The sequence below is a fragment of the Cyprinus carpio genome, chromosome B4 (genome assembly GCF_018340385.1).
Source record: "Cyprinus carpio isolate SPL01 chromosome B4, ASM1834038v1, whole genome shotgun sequence".
Taxonomy (NCBI): domain Eukaryota; kingdom Metazoa; phylum Chordata; class Actinopteri; order Cypriniformes; family Cyprinidae; genus Cyprinus; species Cyprinus carpio.
The window spans coordinates 21,832,418-21,854,098 of NC_056600.1; positions in this window are offsets into that span (position 1 = coordinate 21,832,418).

Here is a 21,681-nt window from a genome sequence, read left to right on the forward strand (position 1 = left end):
AAAGTGTGCACCAAGTCAAATGCCTCAATATGAGCTCAAACATTTCTTCCATATAATATGTATTAATAATCAAGACAGAGTCATTTATTTAGTGCCTTTCAAGTACTTGACTTGATGCACATATTGTAAAGTTGTTGAGATCTCTTCTAAAGCATTACAGGAGACAAATATGAGACCCCCAAATTATTTAGCTAAAGAGAAATATCTGAGCACAGTGTGTGATGTTGTTGAGATCTCTTTTAAAGCTTTAAAAGAGACAAATGTGAGAGATCCAATGTCTGTAGCTAAGGAGATAATCTGAGTACAGTGTGTGATGTTGTTGAGATCTCTTTTAAAACTTTAAAGGAGACAAATGTGAGAGATCTAGAGTCTTTAGCTAAGGAGAAATATCTGAGCACAGTGTGTGGTGTTGTTGAGATCTCTTTTAAAGCTTTAAAGAAGACCAATGTGAGAGTGTTAGAGTTTTTGTCTCAAGAGACAAGTTTGAGAAGCAGGAGACTCAAGCAAAAATCTCCATTCGATCTTAAAGTAACCTCATTTATGTATAGGAGAAATATTTGAGATATTAAAGAGATCTCACTTTTGATTTTTCTTTCCTATGGGTATAGCTGACCATTGTCATCTGTCAACTGATTAATAAAGTATATGTTATTTAAATACCACCTCTCAAAAAATAATGATTTATTTCTGGAAGCAATATTCTGATTATTCCAAATAAAACAACGGTGAGGTGAAAAATTGTTTGTAAACTAGTAACCACGACAATAAAGCCTGTTGGTGAAATTTTGCTAATTTAATGGGTAAATAACCAAGTTTGAAGGGGCACTGTAACAAAAATTCAATGCCTCCAATTCTCTTAAAAATAAAATTAGGAAACGTGTTCCACGTTCCAAAATCTTTTGCTAGCCAAGAATTAAACTTCTTTCTAATCACATCTTTAATAGGATTGAGATTAAGCTCTGAAAGAACCATGTTTGAATTTGAAAATGTTTTACACCCAAATAATTACATCTTTAAGCTGAATTCCACAAATTGCTGTTTTATTATATTTTTTAAAGACAAAAATCAACCCACCTTTAAATTTGATTCAAAACCGGAAATGGAATTGCAACAATCTAGACCATAGACCGTCCAGTAGAGAGCAGCAGAATATCTGACTCCCCAATTCTGATGCATCTCTGATCAGTCTTTCCACTCCCTTATAATCATTTTTTATCTATGTTCACAAATTGCAAAAGCTGCTCTCAATCCCTCCCTCCCTCTCAATTAAATTTTCAATTTAAATTAGCTCTGGGTTGCCTTGAACAGTACTGTAATGATTGTATAATAATTACGTAAACGAAAACAAATGAATAAATGTAGTTAAATCCATAAATGCTTTTAAATATATATATATATATATATATATATATATATATATATATATATATATAAATATATATATATATACAATATATATATAAACAAGAAATAACACAGTGTAAAGAAATAAAGAAAGAAAGAAATGTACATATTCAGATATGTTACGATGTAACGATATTTCTGAGCTAGTTTTGTCCACTGGCTCTGACTCTTTGTGTTTATGGCAGGGTGCTAAATTTTACTGCTGGAGTTTTCTCCCAAAATATATCTTAATTTTTTCTGGATTTCGTAGAGAAATAATTTTTTGGATCACCAGTGGTCACAGTGCAGCAGGAAAAATTCAGTTCCCTTTTGATACTTCACTCATACTAAGTCGCTAGACGCTATGGGGAAAAACTCCAAGGACTGAAGCCTTTACAATCACACAGAGCTGCACGAGCCTATGGCGATGAAGCCCACCAGAGCCTGGCAGAATGGACAGGGCCATCTGGCTATATAAGCAGGCATTTCGCCATAGGAACTCAGATCAATTCTCCTTCAGTGACGACGATCTTTCCTTCGCTGATATACGGGACTTGAAGCGTTCGCCATGGACACGCCTCGCTGCGGACAGAAGCTGCCTTTTCCTCTGCGTCTCTCTGCTATTCTTGCCCACTCTACAAGCCACCTTCAGCATTCGGTGCAGAAATCAGCTTATCCCCTGCCACCATCTGGCGAGCCTAAAAAAGCACATTTTCATTACTAAAAGAGCAGCGGCGTTGTTTCAAATGCCACACCATCATTGCGGCTCGTGCAGGATTGTACTGCACGCTGACGATGGCCATTCACAGTGCGTTTCCTGTTTCCTGCGTGAAGTCCTTTTCCTAAGTCTCACCAATCTGCACGCTTGGATTGCTTTCTTTTCAGAGAGCGACTCCGCCCCTCGCGCCCTGCCGTTTTCTTCCTCCCAGGGACCTTTGAGGAAAAAACAGCGGGGCAAGGGGTCTAAGCGATTGGCTATGAGTGAGCTCACGCCAGCCCAGATCCCACGTGCCTCGCCAAGCAGTGGGCATTCTCCCGTCCTCTTTGAACAATCACACCAGCGTCCCTTGGTGGATGTGAGTGACATAATCTAGTTTGGTGTAACAGAGGACGAGCTATTAGATGACAGCATGTCTCTAATAGCATCAGACGCGGTGGAGGTGTCGGGCTCTACTACTGACCCTGCACCTTTGCTGTCTGTCGATCCCAGCGACACCAAGGTAGGGATGGACACCAAACTTTTCTGTATCCTCTCTAAAGGGGTTGAAGAGCTGGGACTGGAGTGGTCTACACTGGAGGATCTGGACGAATGGTTCCTGCCGGGGCGCTGCCAGGCCTTTCGTCGGCGAGCCCGCCTGATTTCCCGCGAAGTCGGGCCTTTGGCTCCTGGTCGGATGCAGAAGACCAGCTAAACATCAACTGCCTCGAGATGATGGCAGTATGTCGAGCACTCCAGACCTGAAGGGACACCACGTGCTAGTCCGTTCAGACAGCATGACAGTGGTGTCCTATATAAATCGCCAGGGCAGGCTCACCTCGAAACGTCTTTCTGAGATGGTAAAACACCTCTATGCCCTCAAATGGTCTGTCTTTTCCACCTGGTGTGCAACCCATGGCAAAGACCCAGTTTCATGTGACATATCAGTGATATTTTCCTACCTACAAGAGCTGTTAGACAAGGGCTGGTCCCCTTCCATGTTCAAGGTCTATGTGGCAGCTATAGCAGATTCCCATGCTCCGATGGCCGGACAGTCTATGGTCTAGCCAAGCAGTATGAGTGAAGTATGGAAAGGGAACGTACTTGGTTACTTACATAACCTCGGTTCCCTGAGATACGGGAACGAGTACTGTGTTCCTTGCCGTACCATGACGCTGCACGACTCAGTGTTGCTGCTTCAGTTGAATTGATCTGAGATCCTATGGTGAAATGCCTGCTTATATAACCAGATGGCCACGTCCATTCTGGCGGGCTTCGTCGCCATGGTTCTTTTTTTATTTACTGCAAGAACCAATGGCCATGCTGTTACACTGCGTGATTATAAAGGCTTTAGTCCTCTGAGAATTTTTTTTTGTCCCCATAGCGTTTAGCAACGCAGTACTCGTTCCCCTATCCCAGGGAACCATGGTTACGTCAGTAACCAAGTACGTTCCCACAGGTCTCTGAGAGCACAGAAAACAGTCTCTAAATAAATAAAAGTTCCATTTTCTTTTGTGGCTTAGTTGCATCTTTCCAAAGGGCAATGTACTGTAATTTTGTTTTTGTATTTTTATAATTTGGTTGGGTGTTGCTTTGGATGGAATTTCAGCTCCAGCAGTGAAAGAGCACTGAGTTCTGCTCCTCATACTGTAGGGCAGAGTCATTGCATTTAAGGTGTTTATAGAATTTCAGAGTTCTTTTTTTGGATACTGATCACTAAAGGGTATTTTAAAGGGTATCTCTGTTTGGTACTGTTCTGTTTGGACATCTTTCTTCTGATGTTTTTCAGAGTCAGTGGAAAAGTCTCTTTTATGTCTTAAGTTTTTTTAACTGTGACCTTAAAGGGATTGTTTACCCAAAACTGAAAATTCTGTCATTAACCCACCCTCATGTCGTTCCAAAACCCATAAGACCTCCGTTCATCTTCGGAACACAAATTAAGATATTTTTGATGCATTCTGGGAGCTTTCTGACCCTCCCATAGACAGCAGTGTAATTAACACAATAAAGGTCCAGAAACCTATAATAATCCATGTGACATCGGGGGTTCAACCGTAATTTTACAAAGCTACGAGAATACTTTTTGTACACAAAAAAGACAGGAATAATGACTTTATTCAATAATTTGTCTCCTCCACATCGTGGCATAACACATGATTGTGTTAATTACATTGCTGTCTATGGGAGGGTCAGAGAGCTTTGTTGCGAAGATGAACGAAGGTCTTACAGGTTTGGAATGACATGAGGGACATGAATGAGTAATTAATGACAGAATTTTCATTTTGGGTGAACTATCCCTTTAACCATAAGATGCACCAAAAACACTCTTAAAAATAAGAACCTTTTTTGCCTAAATCAGAGGTATAGGCAATGTCGGTCCTGGAGTGCCGATGTCCTGCAGAGTTTAGCTCAAGCCCTGAAAAAAAGTAGTAATCCTTAGTAATCCTGAAGACCTTGATTAGCTTGTTCAGGTGTGTTTGATTAGGGTTAGAGCTAAACTCTGCAGGACAGTGGGACTCCAGGACAGACTTTGCCTATCCCTGGTCTAAATGGTTACATAAAGAACTTTTAACATATAAGGAACCTTTGTGTTACACAAAAGGTTCTTTGTGGCGAAAGAAGATTCTTCACATTCTTTGTGGAACCAATGGTTCTTCTATGGCACTGCTTTGAAGAATCTTTTAAGCACCTTTATTTTTAAGAGTGTAATTTACTGATTAGGGAATCAGTAAATATATGAATCAGTTATGTTATGAGTTATTTGGCATATAATATGAACCCAAAAACAAAAAGTTTAATAATATATTTTTAAATGTATAAACGTGGGGCTCTGGTGAATGAACACAGAAACAAAATGAAGGTTGTTCGTGTTTTATTTAAAGTTTTTTAAACATTGCTAAAGAACTACATTTCTTAATAGAAGAATAATTTTTGTTGCTGTGTGTAACATTTTTATAAATGCAATGTGAAGCCACTGTTTATAGTGATTTGTAAACCAAAGATTTTGGAGCTTATTGCTTTATTATAAAACATTTTCTAAGACCATGGTAATTTATGACACTTTTACTCAAGACTCACCATCGAGTGTAATAACTTTTGATTGTGCTCTAATATAAGGTCCAATGCTACATTTCTCAAAATCCAATGAAGAAGCAAACCCATGAGTACATTGTCTTCAGTTTTTTTTTTGTATACAAATTTTTACTTTAAACAAAACATAATTGAAGACAAAATACAAAAAAAAAAAAAAATCATTCTTATCATCCTTGTGATTTAGTTACCATGAGCTAACAATGAATAAAAAATAAAATAAGCTGGTTAATCTTTAAGTTGGTTAATTCTTACTATGTATATATATATACATAGTAAGAATAGATAGTAAGGTCCTTCTCAAAAAATTAGTATAGTGTGAAAAAGTTCATTATTTTCCATAATGTAATGATAAAAATTAAACTTTCATATATTTTAGATTCATTGCACACCAACTGAAATATTTCAGGGCTCTTATTGTTTTAATACTGATGATTTTGCCATACAGCTCATGAAAACCCAAAATTCCTATCTCAAAAAATTAGCATATTTCATCCGACCAATAAAAGAAAAGTGTTTTTAATACAAAAAAAGTCAACCTTCAAATAATTATGTTCAGTTATGCACTAAATACTTGGTCGGGAATCCTTTTGCAGAAATGACTGCTTCAATGCGGCGTGGCATGGAGGCAATCAGCCTGTGGCACTGCTGAGGTGTTTTATGGAGGCCCAGGAAGCTTCGATAGCGGCCTTAAGCTCATCCAGAGTGTTTGGGTCTTGCGTCTCTCAACTTTCTCTTCACAATATCCCACAGATTCTCTATGGGGTTCAGGTCAGGAGAGTTGGCAGGCCAATTGAGCACAGTAATACCATGGTCAGTAAACCATTTACCAGTGGTTTTGGCACTGTGAGCAGGTGCCAGGTCGTGCTGAAAAACGAAATCTTCATCTCCATAAAGCTTTTCAGCAGATGGAAGCATGAAGTGCTCCAAAATCTCCTGATAGCTAGCTGCATTGACCCTGCCCTTGATAAAACACAGTGGACCAACACCAGCAGCTGACATGGCACCCCCAGACCATCACTGACTGTGGGTACTTGACACTGGACTTCAGGCATTTTGGCATTTCCTTCTCCCCAGTCTTCCTCCAGACTCTGGCACCTTGATTTCCGAATGACATGCAAAATTTTGCTTTCATCCGATAAAAGTACTTTGGACCACTGAGCAACAGTCCAGTGCTGCTTCTCTGTAGCCCAGGTCAGGCGCTTCTGCCGCTGTTTCTGGTTCAAAAGCACACGCCTGTGCACGGTGGCTCTGGATGTTTCTACTCCAGACTCAGTCCACTGCTTCCGCAGGTCCCCCAAGGTCTGAAATCGGTCCTTCGTCCTTCCTCAGGGTCCGGTCACCTCTTCTCGTTGTGCAGCGTTTTTTGCCACACTTTTTCCTTCTCACAGACTTCCCACTGAGGTGCCTTGATACAGCACTCTGGGAACAGCCTATTCGTTCAGAAATTTCTTTCTGTGTCTTACCCTCTCGCTTGAGGGTGTCAATGATGGCATTCTGGACAGCAGTCAGGTCGGCAGTCTTACCCATGATTGCGGTTTTGAGTAATGAACAGGCTGGGAGTTTTTAAAAGCCTCAGGAATCTTTTGCAGGTGTTTAGAGTTAATTAGTTGATTCAGGATGATTAGGTTAATAGCTCATTTAGAGAACCTTTTCATGATATGCTAATTTTTTGAGATTTTGGGTTTTCATGAGCTGTATGGCAAAATCATCAGTATTAAAACAATAAAAGACCTGAAATATTTCAGTTGGTGTGCAATGAATCTCTATATGAAAGTTTAATTTTTATCATTACATTATGGAAAATAATGAACTTTTTCACACTATGCTAATTTTTTGAGAAGGACCTGTATATATATATATATATATATATATATATATATATATATATATATATATATATATATATATATATATATATATATATATCATATTTGTTTATAATGAACAGTACATTCATAAACTAGATGAGTAATGTTTATCAAGACAAATGTTAATGCTGGCTTGAGAAAGCCTGACCTGAAAGTTTAAAATGATTTCAGTGTCTTGGAAATTGAATGCTTTCTAGCTAAAACCAAGGTGCAGAAAAAATAAATAAAAATTATGCCACTGAATTAGTGTAATGGTACCAGCACATCTTCAGAGATCTTCCTGATGTGCCCTCTTTTCTGCCGGCTGTGTTTATAAAGCCTCTGTCACAACACGTTACTGTTTGTACCCTGGTGGTCTCGCAATGAATTTCCAGCAGCTGATAAGAGCTATCTGCTGATCATATAATACATTTACACCAAAACACACACAAAGCCATTTTGCTTATCTAAGACTAAATATGACTCCATGCCTTTCCACAATTACAGTACATGTGACTACATGCTGTAGTTATCAAATACAGCTCCGGGTCTACAATCGCCTCAGAAGGTTTTTAGACAAATCAAACAAAATATACCAAATATGAAATACTTCTCAGAAATAACTTCTCTTTCCTGAGCCATTTTTGCAGTGACTTTAGCATCTGTTTTATGCTGAATTTCTTTTTATAATCTTTAAAACAATTTTTAAAATAATTTTCACTTTTTAAATATTTTGTTATGTAATGAGCGACCATAAGAATAAAAATTGCATAGGGTCTTTTTCAATATCCAGTCCTGTCTTGAGCCACTGATGTTGATGTTTTAGACTTATTTGAATTAATTTAACTGGACTGCTAGTTTTCTTCAAATGAATAAATAAATACACTGTCTTTTCATTAACCAAGATTTTAGCACTTTGACACATAACTGTGATTGCTACACATATTTTTAGCTAGGAAACCTTAGTTAGTTGCTAAAACCTAAATGAGCGACCTGTTTTCTAGTTAAAGGGGTCATATGACGTTGCTAAAAAATAACATTAGTTTGTGTATTTGGTGTAATGAAATGTATTTATGCGGATTAAGGTTCAAAAAACACATTTTCCACATACTGTACATTATTGTTGCTCCTCTATGCCCCGCCTTTCTGAAACGTGTCGATTTTTACAAAGCTAATCATTTGGAAAAGCAAGGTGTGCTCTGATTGGCCAGCTGTCCAGTGCATTGTGATTAGCTGAATACCTCAAGCGTGTGACAGAAATGTTACGCTCCTTACCATACTGTGATCCAGTGTCCAGGTGCGACCAGACAAAACCAATAAAACCCATTACAAACGAGGCATTTGTTGCATCCAGTGGGTACATAATTACTGATTATAATGACTAATACTGTCTTTTTACGTGTTGCGTTGCGTATGGCACCGCGTAAACATAAAACGTCTCAGGTTACGAATGTAACCATGGTTCCCTGAGTAGGGAACAAGACACTGCGTCCTCTAGGGGTCGCTATGGGGAACACCTCGTCGTGACCAGTGTCTGAAGCATACATTGAAAAAACACCAATGAGTTGGCTGGCGACAGCCTCTGACGTCACTACCGGCATGACTATAAACAGGCACTGGGAGAAAACCTCATTCACTTCTACGTCTGAAGCTTGCGTCCGAAGCAAGGCAGGGAGCTAGAGGATGCAGTGTCTCGTTCCCTACTCAGGGAACCATGGTTACATTCATAACCTGAGACGTTCCCTTTCAAGGGAACTTCGAACTGCGTCCTCTAGGGGTCGCTATGGGGAACAGTATACCCACGCCGCCATGCTGAGGGGAGTGCAGGCCAGAATCATGGTGAACACTAAGTAACCAACTCTACCATTTCCATGGGAGTTGCCCCTGGGACGTTTAAACGGCTGTCTGTGACAGTACCCCTTACAGCCAAAGGCCTAAGCTACATACCCAACTTAATTGTTAGGGCCTCGGCCCGGGGTAGAGCTGAAGTCTTGGAATCAGGAAAGATTCCTTTAAAGGGATACGGCTAAGAACTTAGCATTTTATACTAAGTCTTGCCTGTCACACAGGGGCTACCGCTTGCTCTCGCAAAAGCTTGCTGAAGGAGCAGTCTCAACAGATCTCCAGTAGCAACACCCTGTTTAGATAGGTATCTGAGGATACATAGGTGGAGTGGCGCCCAAGATGAACAGGGCTTTTACCAACTCAAGAAAGGGCACAAAGCAACTGCGCGAAGCCCTCACCATATAGGATTTTAGAAAGAACGCAGAATACTAGCGTGTGAACTTACCACAGTGTGGATTTCAGAAAGTGTGCAAAGACTTCACGTGCACACTTACCATAGCATGGATTTTCAAATACTGTTCTAAGGAAGGGCTCTCGTGGCACTCTGATAGAGCAGCTCATAGATGGAATGGTGCATCTCAAAACAGTATGTTTGAGAGTCATCAACTTGATCTGTGGAAATAAAGTTGCAGCGCTCTGGGGAAAAACAGTGAACTCAGTCTCATATGAGAGGAGAGGAGAACTCCGAATCCAGAGTAGCGCGCTCATAGGCGACCCTTCTTGGAGAAGGGGAGCGCTGCTAAACTACCACGAGCATCGCCCAAATAGCCCCTCATGTTGAGGGAAGCGATACTTGAAGTGTATAAACGAATACACACTGGCTGAATGGAGCCCAAGGAACCAAAGGGAACGAGGCGGAGCGCGTAACCCTTACCATACAGGATTTCAGAAAGTGCGCAGAGTCTTGCGTGCACACTTACCAATACGTGGATTTTTAGAAAGTGTGCAAATTGTTCAAGTGCACACTGACCACCATGTGGTTTTCAGAAAGTACACAGAGCTTAGCATGTGTACCTAAAGGTTCCTAAGCATCGCTGAGCGCTGAACCGCATGGGAGAGGCAAGCTCAAATTTTACAAACCTCTAGCGAGGGGAGCATCACCTGAGGCAGCATATACAAGAAGACTTCTGTAACTGCCACCTTCACTTCCCGCTGGATGCAACAGCACAGCTAAGTGGCCAGGAGACCCCTCAGGGTGACCTGGCCGGACATCCATGAAATTCCCTGCAGTGCTGTGCCAGGCCTGATGATCAAGGAGGCTCCTGCAGAAACCTGTGATCTCAGCCGCCTAATACCGGAACATGAAGCCGGATGGCTGGTGCTGAAGAGTGTTTAGTAAACACTGTAACTGAGCACTGCAAAGGAAACTCATAGAGTTTTATTAGTAGACACATAACCACCAGCAATTTACACATAAGTATATACAGGAAGGGTTATTTTTATACTCCCACCCTCCTGTGCTGGAGCCCCGCTCAAGGGGCGCCTCCTTTTAGTGCGGACCATCAGTAAGGTGGTTGCTATGAACATAGAACCAGCCAAAAACATTATAGGTCCAGCATAGGAGACTGTTATGCCAGAGGTTTCCACCTAACCTCGATCAGGTGGAGAGCTGGTGCTTACAGGGGAATTAGGAAGGGGAGGATAAAAGCAGAAGTTAAAAATCGTTGAGGGGTGGTGGTTGATGGGTAGTTAGGGCTCTGATTCAGACGAGAATGCTGCCTCTTCTGGATCACATCCCTTAGGTTCTGCTTACCTCCTTGTGACCCACAATTCCTCTTACCCCTGCCCACAGGTGGGGGAGGAGTGCGAGTCGCGACCCATCTTTGATCCTCAGATCGAGACAGGCCAGGACCCCTATGTTGTTCAGGCTCAGACCTGGACCTTCGTGGAACGAAGGATCTGAAAGCAGCGGAGAGCGCCTTCGTCTCCCCGAACTTCTCGATCACCGTCTCAATGGAAATACCGGAAAGTTTAGAAGGCGAAACCTGAGCATCGAGAAGAAAGCCTTTTCTTTCTTCCCGATGTCTGCCAGGTTCATCCACAGAAGTCTCTCCGCTACCACCATGGCCGCCATAGTCCTGCACATGGCAGAGGCAGCCTGCTTGGTAGCCTGGAGAGACACCTGTGCTGCAGCGCAGCTCGAATACCTGATCAGGAAAAAGGCCTTCGCCTCTATTCAGGTCTCTTAGCAGATCAGTCTGATATGCTTGAAGCACCACCATCGTGTGTAATAAAGCCACAGCCTGACCTGCTGCTGCATATGCCTTGCCATTTAAGCGAGATGTATTTTTTGAAGCGGCTTAGATGGCAAGGAGGGAGATTAAGAGAGGATGTCTCCCCCGCAGAAAGAAAGCTCTTTCTACAGGGGGCATCCTCTCATAGCCGTTTTCGCGCAACGCCTCGATGTCGGCAAAACTCTTATGCCGGAACCGATGGATGCGAGAAGAAAACGGCCTCTTTCATTTCCTTTCGATCTCTGTATGGAGATCAAGCAGAAATGGAAGGCTCACCTGAGCTGGAGGGGTATGGTCGGAAAGATAACGCTCATCGAGGCGGCCTCACGGAGTCACCTTGTTAGCGTACTTTCATGGCAAGTCCAACCTTGCCATGGCGCGATCCATAACCTCCAACAGCTCTATATACGCAGGGCAGGAGAAATGAGAAAGCTCAGCCTCAGCTTCTTCATCATCCTCAAATATCTTCTGCTTTTCCTGGGTAAAAACCCAGCAGAGCACCAACCTCAGTATCAGAAAGTGTTAAAGATATAACATCATCCTCCTGAGGCTCTCTCTCGTCCGCCGCCATTACGAGCGCGAAAGGGAAAGTCCCTCTCTAAATCATTCAGACAGAAATTCTCACAAGCTCATTCTCCTCCGTGCCTCAGCAGTGGCGGGTCCTGAACCGCGGGAAGCAGATGGCTGCCTTTTTTTTTTTTTTCGTAAAGAGAGACGAACGAGAGCGAAGCTTTTTCATTGAAAAAACGCTCACAATGCACGCAGATTGCCTCCTCAAAGACATCGCGTGCGTGCTCTTTACCCAAACAAATGACGCAAAGATTGTGTGTGTGTTGTCATGTTACCTTTGGGAGATATCATCAGGAAACACGGTGTTAGCTTTCACTGTTATGCTGATGATATTCAGCTCTATATTTCTTCGTGGCATGGCGAAACATTCCAATTTGAAAAACTAACGGAATGCATAGTCGATATAAAAAACTGGATGACGAGTAATTTCTTACTGCTAAATTCTGAAAAAAATTGAGGTGTTAATTATAGGGCCTAAAAGCTCTGCATGTAATGACCTAGAACACTGTATAAGCCTTGATGACTGCTCTGTCAATTCTTCGTCATCAGTTAGGAACCTAGGTGTGCTATTTGATAGCAACCTTTCCTTAGAAAGCCACGTTTCTAGCATTTGTAAAACTGCATTTTTCCATCTCAAAAATATATCTAAATTACGGTCTATGCTTTGAATGTCAAATGCAGAAATGTTAATCCATGCGTTTATGACCTCAAGGGTAGACTATTGTAATGCTCTATTGGGTGGTTGTTCTGCACGCTTAGTAAACAAACTCCAGTTAGTCCAAAATGCAGCAGCTAGAGTTCTTACTAGAACCAGGAAGTATGATCATATTAGCCCGGTCCTGTCAACACTGCACTGGCTCCCTATCAAACATCGTATAGATTTTAAAATCTTGCTTATTACTTATAAAGCCCTGAATGGTTTAGCACCTCAGTATTTGAACGAGCTCTTGTTACATTATAGTCCTCCATGTCCGCTCCGTTCTCAAAACTCTGGCAATTTGATAATACCTAGAATATCAAAGTCAACTGCGGGCGGCAGGTCCTTCTCCTGTTTAGCGCCCAAACTCTGGAATAACCTACCTAACATTGTTCGGGAGGCAGACACACTCTTGAAGTTTAAATCTAGATTAAAGACCCATCTCTTTAACCTGGCTTACACATAACATACTAATACACTTCTAATATCCAAATCCGTTAAAGGATTTTTAGGCTGCATTAATTAGATAAACCGGACCCGGGAACACTTCCCATAACACCCGATGTACTTGCTACATCATTAGAAGAATGGCATCTACGCTCATATTAGTCTGTTTCTCTCTTATTCCGAGGTCACCGTAGCCACCAGATCCAGTCTGTATCCAAGTCAGAGGGTCACTGCAGTCACCCGGATCCAGTATGTATCCAGCCCAGATGGTGGATCAGCACCTAGAAAGGACCTCTACAGCCCTGAAAGACAGCGGAGACCAGGACTAGAGCCCCAGAGACAGATCCCCTGTAAAGACCTTGTCTCAGACGACCACCAGGACAAGACCACAGGAAACAGATGATTCTACTGCACAATCTGACTTTGCTGCAGCCTGGAATTGAACTGCTGGTTTCGTCTGGTCAGAGGAGAACTGCCCCCCCAACTGAGCCTGGTTTCTCCCAAGGTTTTTTTCTCCATTCTGTCACTGATGGAGTTTTGGTTCCTTGCCGCTGTCGCCTCTGGCTTGCTTAGTTGGGGACACTTCATTTACAGCGATTTCGTTGACTTGATTGGAAAATTATTGCACAGATACCATTTAAACTGAACTGAGCTGCATGATGACATCACTGAATTCAATGATGAACTGCCTTTAACTGTCATTTTGCATTATTGACACACTGTTTTCCTAATTAATGTTGTTCAGTTGCTTTGACGCAATCTTTTTTTTTAAAGCATAAAGATGACTTGACTTGACTTGACTTGTGTCATCGGGTGTCAAATAACGCTGACACGAATGCACACATTGTCTAAACGCTTGCTAGTAGTCACCATGATAGACAGAGCAAGAGCGCTCTTACCGGTTCTTTCAGATGCATGCTTCAAACAAAACAGTCAGTGAAGACGAAGAAGAGAATGACGTGTTCTCCCGGTGCCTGTTTATAGTCGCGCCGGTAGTGACGTCAGAGGCTGTCACCGGCCAACTCGTTGGTGTTTTTTCAATGTATGATGTCTGCATTTGTGATCGGAGAAACGGAGTTGGGTATAATGTGTTAAACAGAAAGCCGGCTGTAATCTAATTACTTTTCCTGGTAAGACAGCAAAGTAATGCATTACATTTTAAATGTATGTAATTTGATTACAGTTACTTATGTCAATAAAATTACGTTACTTTTAAGTTACAAATGCAGTGTTAAAAATTATGAACTAAAAAAATCATGTTTTGCGGGTCAGTACGCCCTTTAATAAATCACTGGACAATGCGAGCTAAAATGCAGACAGTCCTACAACATTTAGATGCAATGAAAGGTCATATTTCAATTCGTATGAATCATATTTCAAAATGTTGCACTCGACATATTTTAGTCTGGCATTATAGTTTGGGAAAAGTTTTACAAGTGAATGTGTACAAGTTTATGTCACAGTAACACTAATAAGTAAAAAAATAAATGACTCATCAGTATTAGATCATTCGCCACGTCGGCATCACAATTGCTTATGTCTTAAGGAGCACTTCCAAAAAAGAAAAGTAGCCGAGATGAACTTGAATCTTTCTTTGTATACGGAGGTGATGTGGACATTACATGTTCGCGCGTCTCAAGTCTGGTTTCGCGTGGATGATGATCTTAGCGCGCGATGTGTGTGGGTGTGATATAGGTGAGGTTAGACGTGAGAGACACTTCACGTTGGTTTCAAACGGATTATTTTATCAGAGAATATTTGTTTTCGACGTGACTTTAATAACAGACACTTAAAGCTTTCTTTAGATATAGCCTACTGAATTTCTCATGTCATTTTCGTTCATTTTAGTGACTGGTATCAGGAAGATATTCGCGGAGACTGAGAATGCAGAAACCAAATTGTTTTCTTTATTTCACAAAAAAAAAAAAAAAAAAAAAAAAAAAAAATGTTGCTATTGGAAGTGTAGGCTATAAAAATAATACTTATGTTTTTTTTCTGTCAGTTTAAATTAATGAAAATTATGAGTTTCTCTTTGTAGTGCATTTTTTAGGTTTGACAACTTGAAAAGTAAACTTGAAAGTAACTTGAAAGTAAAGTAATTAATAATCTGATTACTTTTTTAAATGCAGTAATCAGTAATGTAATCAAATTAAAATTTTAAAGAAGTAATTAGCAATTTGTAGTGGATTACTTTTTTAAAGGGTTAGTTCACCCAAATATTAAAATTATGTCATTAATGACTCACCCTCATGTCGTTCCAAACCCGTAAGACCTCCGTTCATCTTCGGAACACAGTTTAAATTAAATTAAATTTATGCATTTAGCAGACGCTTTTATCCAAAGCGACTTATATTGCATTCAGACTATCAATTTGTAAGATATTTAAGATTTAGTCCGAGAGCTTTCAGTCCCTCCATTGAAAATGTATGTACGGTATACTGTCCATGTCCAGAAGTGTAATAAAAACATCATCAAAGTAGTCCATGTGACATCAGAGGGTCCGTTAGAATTTTTTGAAGCATCGAAAATACATTTTTGGTCCAAAAATAGCAAAAACTACGACTTTATTCAGCATTGTCTTCTCTTCCGGGTCTGTTGTGAGCGCGTTCATAACACTGCAGTTTAGTGATATCCGGTTTGCGAACGAATCACTCGATGTAACCGGATCTTCTTGAACCAGTTCACCAAATCGAACTAAATTGTTTGAAACGGTTCGCGTCTCCAATAAGCATTAATCCACAAATGGAGTGTGGGCGGGACGTGGCTCCACTTCGCTCTCTACTGCGCAGACTCTGGTCCTGAGTTCACTACTGCTGGGACTCTGGTCCCACATCAGCGCCCTTTTGGGACAATGGTGGCTTCACTTTTCTTCAATGGAAGTGAATGAAGGTGCGTCGTCCATCTTTTTTACAGTCTATGGTTTAAACAAGCCATTTTTGGAGGGTGTGGATGGGTCTTTACTTTTATAAAGAATATCTCTTAGAGACTTTAGTCTTTGCAACTTTAGGGATCTTATCTATTCACAAACAGCTTTTAACACTCCAAAGAGAAAGGAAAACTTGAAATCGCATCATATGACCCCTTTAAGAAGTAGGACGAAAGATATAGGCTACTGTATATACCTATATTATTGTCAGTTACATAAATTAAATGAGACAACAGAAACACTTCTTTAAAATCAAAAAAGTTAGTGGACCACTTGAAATCCTTCACGGCCGCCAGTTTAAGAACCATTGCTGTGGGATAATTATGTGATAAACTGTTTAAGATGCCACAGCTATATTTAAAGTATGAGGAAGTGCAGCATGTTAAGAATGTTCATTCTAATAAAAGTCTGTTAGCTGGAGCTTTTTAGGTATGCAGGTTTTTATACTTCTTTTTTTTATGCACAAAGCGTATTGTTTTTACTGGGCTGTATTTAGTAAACAGTCTTCAAGTATTCCATTCTTACATAGGCTTTGACATCTTCATGCTATCCTCAATCTGAACTTTAACTAAAATCTTGCCAACAGGTAGCAAAAGATCTGTTCACACTTGGTTCATATTTTATCTGATAGATCTTCTTCTACAAATTTGTGCAAAAAAACAAACAAACAAAAAAACACAAACAAACAAAAAACAAACAAAAAAACAAAAAACAAAAAAATAAAGTAAATCCTTTTTTATTTTTTGTTTGTTGGTTGTTGTTTGTTTTTTGTTTTTGGTATTGATGTTGGTTTTTTTTGTGTTTGATTTGTGTTCCTATCTCCCTCTGCCTGCCACTGAACCATTACAGTCAGGGTACCAGCAACTCTGTTAATTACCAGCTCCTATTCACACGGAAACCATGAATGTGCTTTGTTGACACTTTTATTCTACCTTGACAGAGCGTTCTTCATGCCTTTATGGTTCATTGGATTTCCTTTTTGCTTTTTGCTGGCTTTCTTTCTCTCACTGATTCCTGGTCATTTGCTGCAGTTAAGAGTTTGCTGGTACATTAGCAAGAAAAGGACATGCATACCACCTCCCTGTAGTTAGCTAAAGCGTGAAGTTGAGATGAAGGAGGGCTTTTGTAGCTTGATGTGGTTTATACTTCCTCCATTTCCTTTTAAAAAAGTACAGAATACATTCCACAACATATTATCCAGAGGGGCTTGCATATCCACATAGGCTGTGGGTGTTTGAGGAGTATTTAGTGGGAAGAGATGGTGAATATGATAATAACATTATAATGTAAGCAATAACACAAACACACAGGAAGCCAATATCAATCCTTAACCCTATTTAGCACAATGAAGAATGGGTCCATATAGCTAAAATTTTAGCACAAAGGACTATTTCCCTTACAATTTTAAAACGGTATCAATTTATTTGCATAAAAGATTAGAATATTAAAATGAAGGTTGGAAATATAAAACCACTTGCCATAAAAACTTAGAAGATACAGTAGCATCAGGAGCATTTCTAGCCTTTCATTCAAGTTAGGCCATTGATATTGATACTCAAATTATATAAATAGTTACCTGCACTAAAGAGTCATTCACTAGGTGCATGATAATCTGATAAATAATCAGATAAATAATAAATGAATAGTTGATATTTTATTACCCGAGAATTCAGATTGTGTAATGATTAGTCCACTGAACGGCAAGTTGAACCCAATTGCAGCTTTATTTACAAAAGTGATCCTAAATCAAAACATAATCCAAAACAGAGACTTGACTTGAACAGACATGTTTTTAATGGACTTGACTTGACTTGACTTGAACAGACTTGATGAGGCATGAACAGACTTAACTCACCAACAGCAGATTATAACATCAGTACACGACAAAGAACAATGGGAACATGAGGCTATTTGTACCAAACAAAAAGGGTAACATGACACAAACCAACCAAAGGGGAGCAGAACTGATAATCACGTGACAAGACAATAACCAATGAGAACGACACACACTGTACACAAGGCAGAGATACAACATGAGAGCAAAGGAAGCATGACACTAACAGCATGAATTAAACTACAAAATAAAAGACATGAAAACAAGAACATGAAACAAACCCCAAAAGCTGGTCTGACATATCCACCCCTCTAAGGGTGTCTCCAGATGCTCAAACAAACCCCAAAACCCAACAAGTCCAGGAGGGTGGTGGAGCTGAAGCGAAACAGGGGGAGGGAGGGAGGCCAGGCCCGTGAAGACAAAAAGGACCTGGATCGTGGCATGGAGCGTGGAACACTGGGCAAGACCATGAGTCATGGCATGGATCATGGAACAGTGGTGGACGGTGGAGCCATGGCGGATCAGGCAGAGCAGGACGGCTGAGTGGTGCTGGCACTTCCCCAAGCTCCACATTCTTAGGAGCTTGCCCCCCCCCCAAAAAAAAAAATCCTTAGGGGAAACTTGCTTGGCTTGGTAGACATGATGTGATCAGGCTTTGAGGAAGTGTTGTGTTCCTTCTCTATGACACCCATGGTGAAAGCAGAGCCAATCATTCTCAAAGCAAAGTCAATGTACTGTTCAAGAGTCCAGTGCATGGTATGATCTTGCATTAACTTAGAAATATTCTCCTTCAAACCAAAACAAAAAAAAGTCTTTAAGGGCTGTATCATTAAATCCCACCAAATGGCACAGATCTCCACATAGTCCTCTATAGCCCTGTCACCTTGACAAAGGCAGCGGAGGCGTGTAATTGCTGGGTTTGTCGGTCTAGTTTTCTGTAACAATTAGTCCACTGGAGTCGAGTTGTGTTTCTGTTATGCCAAGTCTGTTTCTGGTCAAGTCCGTTCCTGCCATGCCATGCCCAGTCAAGTCTGTTTTAAGTGAAGTCTGTTTCAAGTCAGGTCTTCGTTTGTTTGGATTTCACCTTGTGCACTTGGGTTCATCATCACAACTTGTCTCCAGTGGACTAATTGTTACAAATTGCTACACATACCTTTAGTTAAAAAACCTAAAACCTAAATAAGGCTAGTTCTCAAATATGACAATAGAAACACTTTCTAAAATGACTGAAAAAAAGTATTTATCTAAATTTAAGAGATGAAAACATGACTTTAAAAACAAAAAAATAAAAAAATCAGAAGATGGACCATGAATATGATTGATATAGAGCCTTTACATGCTCATCCCTTCCAATTAATTTTCCTCTGCTGTCTGTGCTTTTTATGCATACATTGTGGAAATTAGACAGCTTTGGTCCTGATCCATGGAGTTGTGTATTTTATTGCAATTTGCTAGTTTTATAAAAGCAGTCAGATACTGGAAGCAGTGGTGTATCATGAATATAGTGTCACTTCTAACAATAGAAGCCTAACACTAGGCTACTCTTTAACCATGACTATGTTCACAATATAACACAACCTCTCATATATTATTGCTTTTCAAAGACCTCATAAGTTCAATGTATGTTGGGTTTGACAATGAGCATCTTCAAAGATATAATCCTAAAAGGAGAAAATGCTTTTATGATTAAATAAACAAACATTTACATTAAATATATGAATTTTTTTTTATTTAATATTTAGTATTAATATTTTTATATATTTTTATATTTTTTATATATTTAAATTAATATTTAAATTTTTCATATTTAAAAACATTTAAAAAGCTCTAAACTGTAAAATGTGATTGTAAAGCATAAATATTAAGACGGTAACACCATGGTTTTCTGTAAAGCTGCTTTATAAATGTGTTTTGGGAAAAGAACTGTAAAAATCATTCGATTTTGACTCAACATTACATTTAGGCCTGTGTTTTGCTTTCAAATGTTGCTTAACCTCATAACCTCAAAATAACTAAAATAAGCAGAAGTAATTAGGCCCAATTTAACCTTTCTTTTATTTGTTTGTTCCTTGAAAAAATGTTTAATCAGAACAACATTCACATAGATTTTGCACAAAATTACAGAAATGGATTTAGTTCTTCTTCTTCTTCTTTTTTTTAGTTTTTAATTTAGTTTTTCCTGAGAGGAAACTAAGAACATTTCAGGATCAAACCCATACAAGCAGCTCTAAGACCTCAGTTAAAGAGTGTATCATATGGAAAGCATAACATTTGTTTACAATCATCTGCATCTAGTGTCTTCAACAATGAAACAATTTAATGGCAAGCATACAGTTTTCAGTAGCCCAGATCAATGCTGACACTCACACTATAGTCCTTGAGTTCCTCTGCCCTTCTCTGAAGACAGTCCTGACATTCCCTGAGGTAGACTGACCTCCAGAAGGTGCTGCAGGTGTTTAATGTAGTTTATTGCAGCCCGTAGTGTCTCTACCTTGCTGAGTCTTTTATCCTCAAATTCCTGTGGCAAATGTTCGCGGAGTCTCGCATATCCCTCATTGACGCATCGAACTCTTTGCCGCTCTCTCTCGTTACGTTTGTGGATAAATGCAGGTTCCAAAGAGTAGTTGTGCACACTGACGTTTCCATGATAGGACAGGTAGGAAAAGCACCCAAAGTACCTTTGACTGTTGACTTGCTCTTGGTAATTCTGGGAATTTTTCAGTGCATCTTTGAAGGGGGAATACTGGTGGTTCAAAGATAAGCCAAATGTCAAGGGATGAGACACTCGGTCTATGACACCATAATCTGATCCCATTTCTCTGGGGGCAGAAAAACATGAAAACATTACATTTCCTCCAATTTATACAATTATTTTGAATTAGGACAAATAAGCTGACAAATAAACTTACTTTGCAGAAGACCTTTGCACTGATGTAGTCTGTCTCTGCAGTTGACATTAAACCTGAATAGACAATGCCGAAGTTTTCGCCTTGGCTTCAGTCAGCATATTATCATCTTGATCTTCTGTCTGCAAGTAAAAACTTCTTTTTTTTCCTCCTTCCTTCCTCTTATGAGGGCAGGTGAATGAAGTGATGTAAGTAGGAGCGTGTCCTCTGTTCTTTCTGAGACAGTCATCTCATCATTAGCATACTTCTTGCAGAGAAACACGCCTCTGTGCGCATGGTATTCTATTTTTGTTTTCCTGTTGAAAACCTGTTGTAATTTTATGTTATAATTTCGAAATTCCTATAGTGAACAAATCTTTTGGAAAATAAAGGCAAGTCATGTCTGAACAGTGAGAATACAGATCCATGTAGTCATTGGAGACAAACTCAGTTATAGCCTAATGAAAAGAAAAATGAAATGAAAAATTCCTACTAGTGAAGAAAAGAAAAGTAAAAGAAAGCAAGTATTTTTCTTATGTAAATTGTATCCAAAGGAAGTATTTACATGCATGAATGAAAAAAAAAAGTTTAGTGAACAATTGTAAGACCAATTTAACACACAAACTTTTCTGCCCTCAGTGTTTTATATTTGCATATTTTCAAAATGAGCATTAATTCAAATAAAATTTAGTAATTGCTGGATTTTTGAATAACTGGCTAACTGCAAGATTCATGAAATCATGTCTTAATAGATTTATGGAAAAAAGTCCAGGCTTGATTTTTATCCTACTTTGGTTAATTTTTATTTAACCCACATATCGCATTTATATGCATGAAACTGACAAAAATAAACACATTTTCCACTCATTTATAACACAATTTACTCCTTCTTAAAACCATCCTACTATGACATGCTTGCAATCCCTGGGCATATGTTGCAGTTCATGAAATCTTTGTAATAAGGTGTAATTGTGGGTGTAATTGGTTTGTTATAACACTGTTATCTAAATTTTTTTATATATATATATTTTTTAAATAGCAATAAATGACATTTACTGTGGTATTATTATGAAATGTTTTTATTATAGACAAAAACACCCAGGTCTAAATAATCTGTATTCGTCTAAGGGTGGCTAAAAGCATGAAAGACAAAACTACAAGTCATACAAAAACACAAAGAAAAAAAAAATGGCATTCAGTTTAGTTTAGCTCATGTTAGCTAC